The sequence below is a fragment of the Taudactylus pleione genome, unplaced genomic scaffold (genome assembly GCF_031769625.1).
Source record: "Taudactylus pleione unplaced genomic scaffold, aTauple2 ptg000013l, whole genome shotgun sequence".
NCBI classification, from domain to species: Eukaryota; Metazoa; Chordata; class Amphibia; order Anura; family Myobatrachidae; genus Taudactylus; species Taudactylus pleione.
The window spans coordinates 894498-901717 of NW_028284416.1; positions in this window are offsets into that span (position 1 = coordinate 894498).

The window sequence follows — 7220 nt, forward strand, 5'->3', positions numbered from 1 at the left end:
GACGACAGCGGACACGCGCATTGCTGGTCGTTTTAGACACTTTTGCAAACGATTGAACGATCGTTATCGTTCAACTAAATTGTCTAGTGGATACCCCCCTTAATAAATCTTCTTGAAGTATCTGAGCAATAATCATAAAACAATACTGGGTGATGCCAGGGGTTTATCTTTAAAACAAGTGTACTCCCATGTCTGATGATACCGGTAATAATATTTAAAAAAAATATTTGATAGTTGTCTGATATCTTTAGTTGTCATGTAGTGCGCACTGACACCAGCAGGGAGGGGTACCCTCTATTGCCCCCAAGAGTGCGGAGGATGGGTCATACTAAGGGATTGGTTTAGAGATTTGCGCAGATCGAGCGATTGTTAGCCATTGCGCATGTGTGAAAGCCACACAGCGCATGCGCAGTGATTGGTTTGCGATTATGCTTGCACATGGGGTGAGTGACAGGTAGCGTTTGGGGGGTGGTAACGGGGGTGGCTAGGCAAACGCAGGCGTGTCTGGGCCATTAAACGCTGTCTCTTGGGCGTGCGTAAATTAGTCATTGCGATCTCCCTCGCAGCACGAGAGCACTCAGCGGGTCAGGAGAGACGCAAGGCTTGAGACAGGTCAGACTTCACTCAGAAGCTGCCCGATCTGCGTCGATATTCCCGATGTTTACGCTGTTGCACTTCGTTGGATGGGCGTCCCTGTGCTAGGGGAGGCTTTGGATGGCATCAGTATATTTTAGCATGTGCGATCCATAAGAGATCACAGTCGTGATTGCATTAACGTAAATCGCGGAATATGGCCCTTATGGTGCACACACACGGTCAGATTTTCTGTCAGATCTGAATGATAACGATTTTAAAAATCTTTCATATCTGAAAGAAAATCTGACATGTGGGCCTGCAACGATAAACGATGCGCGTTCCCGCTTGTCAGATAACGAAATCTGACATCTGATGTGTTTGCAGCCAGATTTGAACGATTCCATTCATTTTAATACAGTGTAAAATCGTTCAGTCGTTCATCTGACATATCTGACCGTGTGTTTGCTCCATAAGTCAGTACTTCTGGACTTAAACATTTCGGCTTTTTTTTTTTTATTATGTAGTATATATGCAGAGAAATTAATTAATATGAACATATACTTTATTTGTTATCTCGGCAGCCCTGGATATGACATTCTTGCAACAATTGATAAAGTTTAAATCCTTCAGCTGTGGAAATTCTCTGTAATTGATTCAGAAATATAATCCTCAATGCCGACATGATCAATGTCAGCAAAATATTCCACACCCCTATGTAGCGTATCTCTAGGAGAGTCTTCAGGGACTTGTCTTGATTTAGGGAGTCTGTGAAGCTGGTTAATGGTGAGATCTTTAGGTGACGCTGACGGAAGCAAATGGCTGAACATGTGATGACGTTATTAAGATCTGCGTTGGAGACAGACTCTGAAATTCCACGTATTTTAATGTTTTACCTCAGGATCCTCCTCCGGGTCACTCCGTTTGTCTCAGAGCAGTTACCTCTTCTTGGAGGGTTTCATAGGCAGGTATTAAGTCATTAAGAGACGTTTCAAGTTCTTCCATTTTATTCTCAGTATGGTCGGTACAGGCTCCCAAGCCAGGGGCGTATTTATAATGTGTGCAGGGTGTGCACTCATATATATATTTTTTCTTCATACTTCCATCTCTGAAGTCCCACGGAGTTGTGCTATAAGAAACACCTGGAAAATGGCGCTGCAGCAAATTTCCCAGTGATTTCCTACTGTGCATGCCCAAAACGCTGGGAAAATGGCTGCGGCGGCCATTTTCCAGGTGTTTTTTATAGTTTCAGTTCGCTGACGGCAGCCGGGGAGAGAGGAGGCGACCCCCTCCTCTCTTAATACGCCCCTGTGCCAATCTAATTTGTTTTCATTTAATTTTGGGAAGAAATAGGCATTGTTTCCACAAATATCCTGTTTGTCCTTGGTTTGCTAGCTGAGGAGTTTGACCAAGGGGGTGAATGAATGTACAGAGGGTACGATATTTTTCATTTAAATTTTTATGGGCCCATGTCTTTCCTCTCTCCTTTTTTCATTGTTATTTTAATATCACTACATGAGGTGAAAAATATTTTCTGGTTACTTCTTGCTTACATTAACTTTTATTTATGTCCACATCTTACTTTGCCCGTTAAACAGCCCTTCTAGTCACGCCGTGGCGAACATCTTTGTGTGACTTTTTACTTTCAAATGTATATTATTCTCCACACAAATAGGACGCACAAGCAGCTTCTGCTGATATAAATGATACGCGGCACGCCTATATTCTGTGTGCGGCTGTATCTGAGTGCCTAAAGAAGGGTCAACTCTGCAAATATTGACTCTTGCATAAACTTAATGTAATTGTCAATAAAAGCCTTTTGGCTCTATTACTACAATCCGCATTTGTAATGCAGATTGTAGTGTGATATTACCGACTGAATTCGCATTACGAATTCAGACAATATCACAGGGATTTACTCCAAATCCCTTGCAGAGACAGTGCGCCTGATTCAGACCCGCTCGCAAACGGGTCGATGGCGGCCCAGTGCGCATGCGCACGATCCGGATAGCGACGGGCAAACCGTCGCACCACACGCGGTGCAGCTGTGTCACAGAGACACAGTATTCACCACGGCCCACATGGTACGCTACTCAGCTGCGTACCATGCGGGCATGACTCGAGTATAAGCCGAGGGGGTGCTTTTTCAGCACAAAAAATGTGCTGAAAAACTCGGCTTATACCCGAGTATATAAGGTATTTTTTTTGCAGTGTATCAGCTTGCGGTCTGTTTAGACCACACAGCTGATCACTAGGACCAGCTCCGGACTCTGCTCTGCCTTTTAGAGCAGAGTAGGAGCCCGATCAGCGGGGGAGACCCTGGATAACGCCACCAACAGGTGGCGTTATTATCACAGGGCTTTCCCCGGTATTTTTTTACAATTTATTTTTAGTAACTTTGGTCGGATCACATTTCCCATTACAGTTATGGGAAATGCGATCTGCTTACTAAAAATAAGTGATACTTAGGGGATGGAGTAGAATTTTACGAATTCTACTCCAATTGCCCTTTAATAACTATAGGTGATACTAAAATAATGTGAAAAGGGTGTGAAAACACAAAAACACCCTTTTTCACTTTATTTTAGTAAACATAATGTTAATAAATAGAGCCCTTTGACACGTATGAAATGCTTGTAATCTTACTTTAGTATACCATAGTAACATCTGACAAAAAGGTCTAAAAACACTGAAGCAGCAAACTTTGTGAAAACCAATACTTGTGTCATTCTCAGAACTATTGGGCCCGGCTGTATTTGCACTCCATGTTTGCCGAATGGCTTATTCCAGATACAAAGTTACTTGTTTTTTATTTTTTTTTGTGATTTGCTCCCAACTCAGAATCAGTTCTTATAATGTCCATTTTTAACCATGCAGCAAAGAAGGATTTTGTTACGCAGAGACATGGGCGAGACGCTGGGAGGGGGAGGAAGTGGGTACTACTTACCCAGGCCCAGGCTGGTTGAAGAGGCCTGGCGGGGGCCCGGTTCAGCGTCCACCCCCACTGCTCTGCCCTAAACTGCCGGCCGTGTCTGTATAGCAGCAAAGCTGAAGCCGCAGCAGTCTCTTGTCACTGCCCAATGTGCTGTTGCGGCTGTGCTACTGTACAGGTGCGGCCAGTGGTTGGGGGGGGGATCACACTGATGACACCCCCTCTCCCTTGGAGCTGGCTGCCAATATATTTGATTAGTTTTTTGGGGGGAGTTGAAGTGGCCAAGCCTCATGGATTTGGCCACACACCCCCAGTACCGGGGCCAAAAAGAGCTCTCGACGGCCCCTAGACATGGGCTGGGCTCGTACTGAGAGGGCCTGGCTACTGGAGGGGCTGTGGCTACATACTGTCATACCTAAGTTCCTGTGCTGCTTGCAGAGAAGGGCATAATAGCAGATGGAGGGTAGGATAAGTCCCCCTGGCAGTGCATACACAGGGGAAAAAAACACATTTTGAGGAACCCCCAGAGCATTCAGTAAAACCACCTTTCACTCCGCAGACAGTGTGGCGGAGTTAGCGCATCCTGCCACATCTATCAAGTGGCGTCACAAGGGTGCAGGGCGCACCCGGGTGTCACCCGCCGAGGGGTGACACCAAGGTGCAGCACTTGGATCCTGACACTGTGAGGGAGCCGGCCGTGACTGCACACAGGGCAGTCCGCACCTCCGGCACCCCCCCCTGCCCCCCCAGTAATAACAGGACCACGGGGGTTCGGCCGCGTGGCAACGCCCTTTCCCAAGTGGCTTCAGCCCCTATTCAGCAGCGCTCAGCTGCGCCGCGCACACAGCATCCCTCCCCGCACTGGGTGACACGGCTGGGAGGAACGCCTCTGCATCTACCACTAGCATTTATATTGCAGTTTATGTTGCACTTATAGGAGAGATATTGTTGGATAACACAATCCTTAATCCTCTGTCCTTCCATGGGTGAGGGCGTCCTTCAACCCAATCTCCACCTCTCCTTTAAAGGCGCCCATGGGTGTAGCTATGAAGGGGTCTAAGGGATGCCATTGCTATGGGGACCAGAGTCTTAGGTGGCCCTGGATACTGGTCATAGTTGTCAATCAAGTTCCTGGAATTGCCCTCTAAGCAATTGACCCATTGTCCAGCCTGATAAGAGGGACTCTTTAGAGCTCATATAGGTGGCGATCTCTGTCTCTCCCTCAGTAATGCTCCACATGGATATCATCCATCTCTCATGCTCTTGTTTTACCCTCACAGGTACAGCTGAGCTAATCCGTGAGCTCAACACTGTTCTACAATAGGCTTCTACTTGATTACAGCCTTTGTAGAGTGAGCTGGGGCTGTAGTGAGCAATGTGGCATAATATGAACTGGGGGCAGTACAATATGGCATAATATGAACTAGGGGCACTTCGATGTGCCACAATATATCCTGGGGATACAGGGCCTGATTCAGAGCCGGACGCTCTGACCAGAGCGCTCGCTCTGAATCAGGGCCCTCCTACCTAAAAATAGAGCGGCCTCCTGGCCGCTCGCATAGCTGTGGGTGACCACCCACAGCTTATGCGAGCGGCCAAAAAGATGGTCGTGATGGTCAAGACCATTGCGGCCATCGGGCTTGCGACGAGACCCTGCGGTAGGGTCTCGCTGCCGCAAGCCCAGGAGTGCTTTTGGCTCTATCAGAGCCAAAAACACTCCCACTGACATCACTAGTGATGTCAGTGGGGCTGGCTCCAGACGGAAGGCGTTCCCATGGGAACGCCTCCGAATGGGCAGCAGCGCCCCCGGCACGCCCACCGAAGGGGGCGTGCTGTCAGTCACCATAAATGTATCAGTAAATCGTCTTAAACACTGAAAAAACAGGCAAAAATGATTGTTCACATTGGTTAAAGCCAGCCAGATGGGACAAATATCTGACATAATTATATAGCAGTGATGTGCGGTGAGGTGAGGCAGAGCCTTTGCTGGCATACTTAGGTATACTCCAGAGTTTTGACTGTAAAAATTATAAGAAAAAAAAATATATATATAATATCTTCTTTGTATTATTCTAATAATTGTTATAGTCAAAACTCTGGAGTAAAAAGTCTATGGCAGGTGAGGCACTGCCTCCCGGATGTAGTAGGTATTACCGCTGGCCGCACGGCTGGCGGTTCAAATCCCGACAGCGGAAGCCCGGCAGGGTTGAAGATCCCGAATGTCAAAATGTAAGTATTAACTAACCCTATTCTACCCCCTAACCCTCCCTTAGGGGTGCCTAACCCTAACCTCCCCCTAGTGCCTAACCCTAACCCCCCTCTAAGTACCTAAACCTAACCCCCCTTCCCCACAGCCTAACCCTAAGTCTCCCAGGGGGTGCCTAACCCTAAGTCCCCCCCGGGAGCCCCTACCATAACCCTCCCCCCCGCAGCTGTCCGCGCCCGGCTTACCTTCGATCGGTAAGCCGGGTGTCGGGCTCCCGGCGTAGGTCTAATGACAGACGTCGGGGTTTCGATTCCTGTCATTAGTACCACGCCAGGATTAGAAAGTCGGGAAGTCGGCGGTCGGGATTTAGACTGTCGGCTTCCTGACTACATCCCCTGCCTACCTTTTCCGCACATCCCTGATCAAAACGCACCAACTTTCTAGCACTATATATACTGCTGCACCTTTGTATAATGCCGACATGAACCCTCGGGTTCATATACGTATCTGTAAATCTGGCTCTGATACTAGCCAGTGTCTCCCCAGCCATTCACCTCACCGCACGTCACTGTAATATATAGTATATGCCCGGCATAAGTAATGTGTATTGATGACCTGATGTAACATAGCTGAGATACTAATGATCTATCAGCTGGAGAGCTCAGTATATAATCAGCCAATCAGAAGTGACCAGCTGGTGCTGCTAGTTGTCACCATCATTGTGTATGGTTGCACCAGCAATCCAGCCACCGCAAGAGATTCATCTCCAGGCTGGTGTATCTGCCTTCAGGTCTGCATCAGTCATAGCCCCCATTTACTAACCAGTTTTATCACCAAAACGAGTGATACATTTCACTGTATATAAAAACCTGTTCTCCAGCCAATCAGCTCCCAACTGTCATTTTTCAAACAGGTGACAGTTGGGAGGTGATTGGCTGGAGCACCATTATCATACACAGTGATATTTATCACTCGTTTTGGTGATAAAACCGGTTAATAAATGAGGCCCATAATTATGAGAACACGCCCCGTTCCCTTCCTCATGGCACTGCTCCAGGGCCTAAGAAATCATAAGTATAAGTTGTACCAAAAATTGGTATACAGACGTATATGCACATTTTATGGTAGGCAGATGCGGTACGAAAATGCGTATCTGACTCAACACAATAGATGTACGTCCAACACTACATAAGCCTCACTCTATATATTTCCACAGATGCATAGTATGGGCCTGAATGTATCACAGACAGACACAGCGTACAGAAAATACCAGGGTTGCCGCCATTCTGGTTGCCCCTTCCGGGAGGGAGCAGTCAGTTCAACATAGCAGGGGGTGTGTGGCCGGCTTAGGGGCGTGACCGGACAGCTTAACCGGCATTTGTGGGCGGATCAGGGGCGTGGCCATGTGATCGCGACAATTTGGCCATGACCTGCTACACAATGCGGAGATTACCGGCATTTTGAAGCAGAGGGCGTGGCCAAAGTGACATGATTCAGCGTGAAACGGAA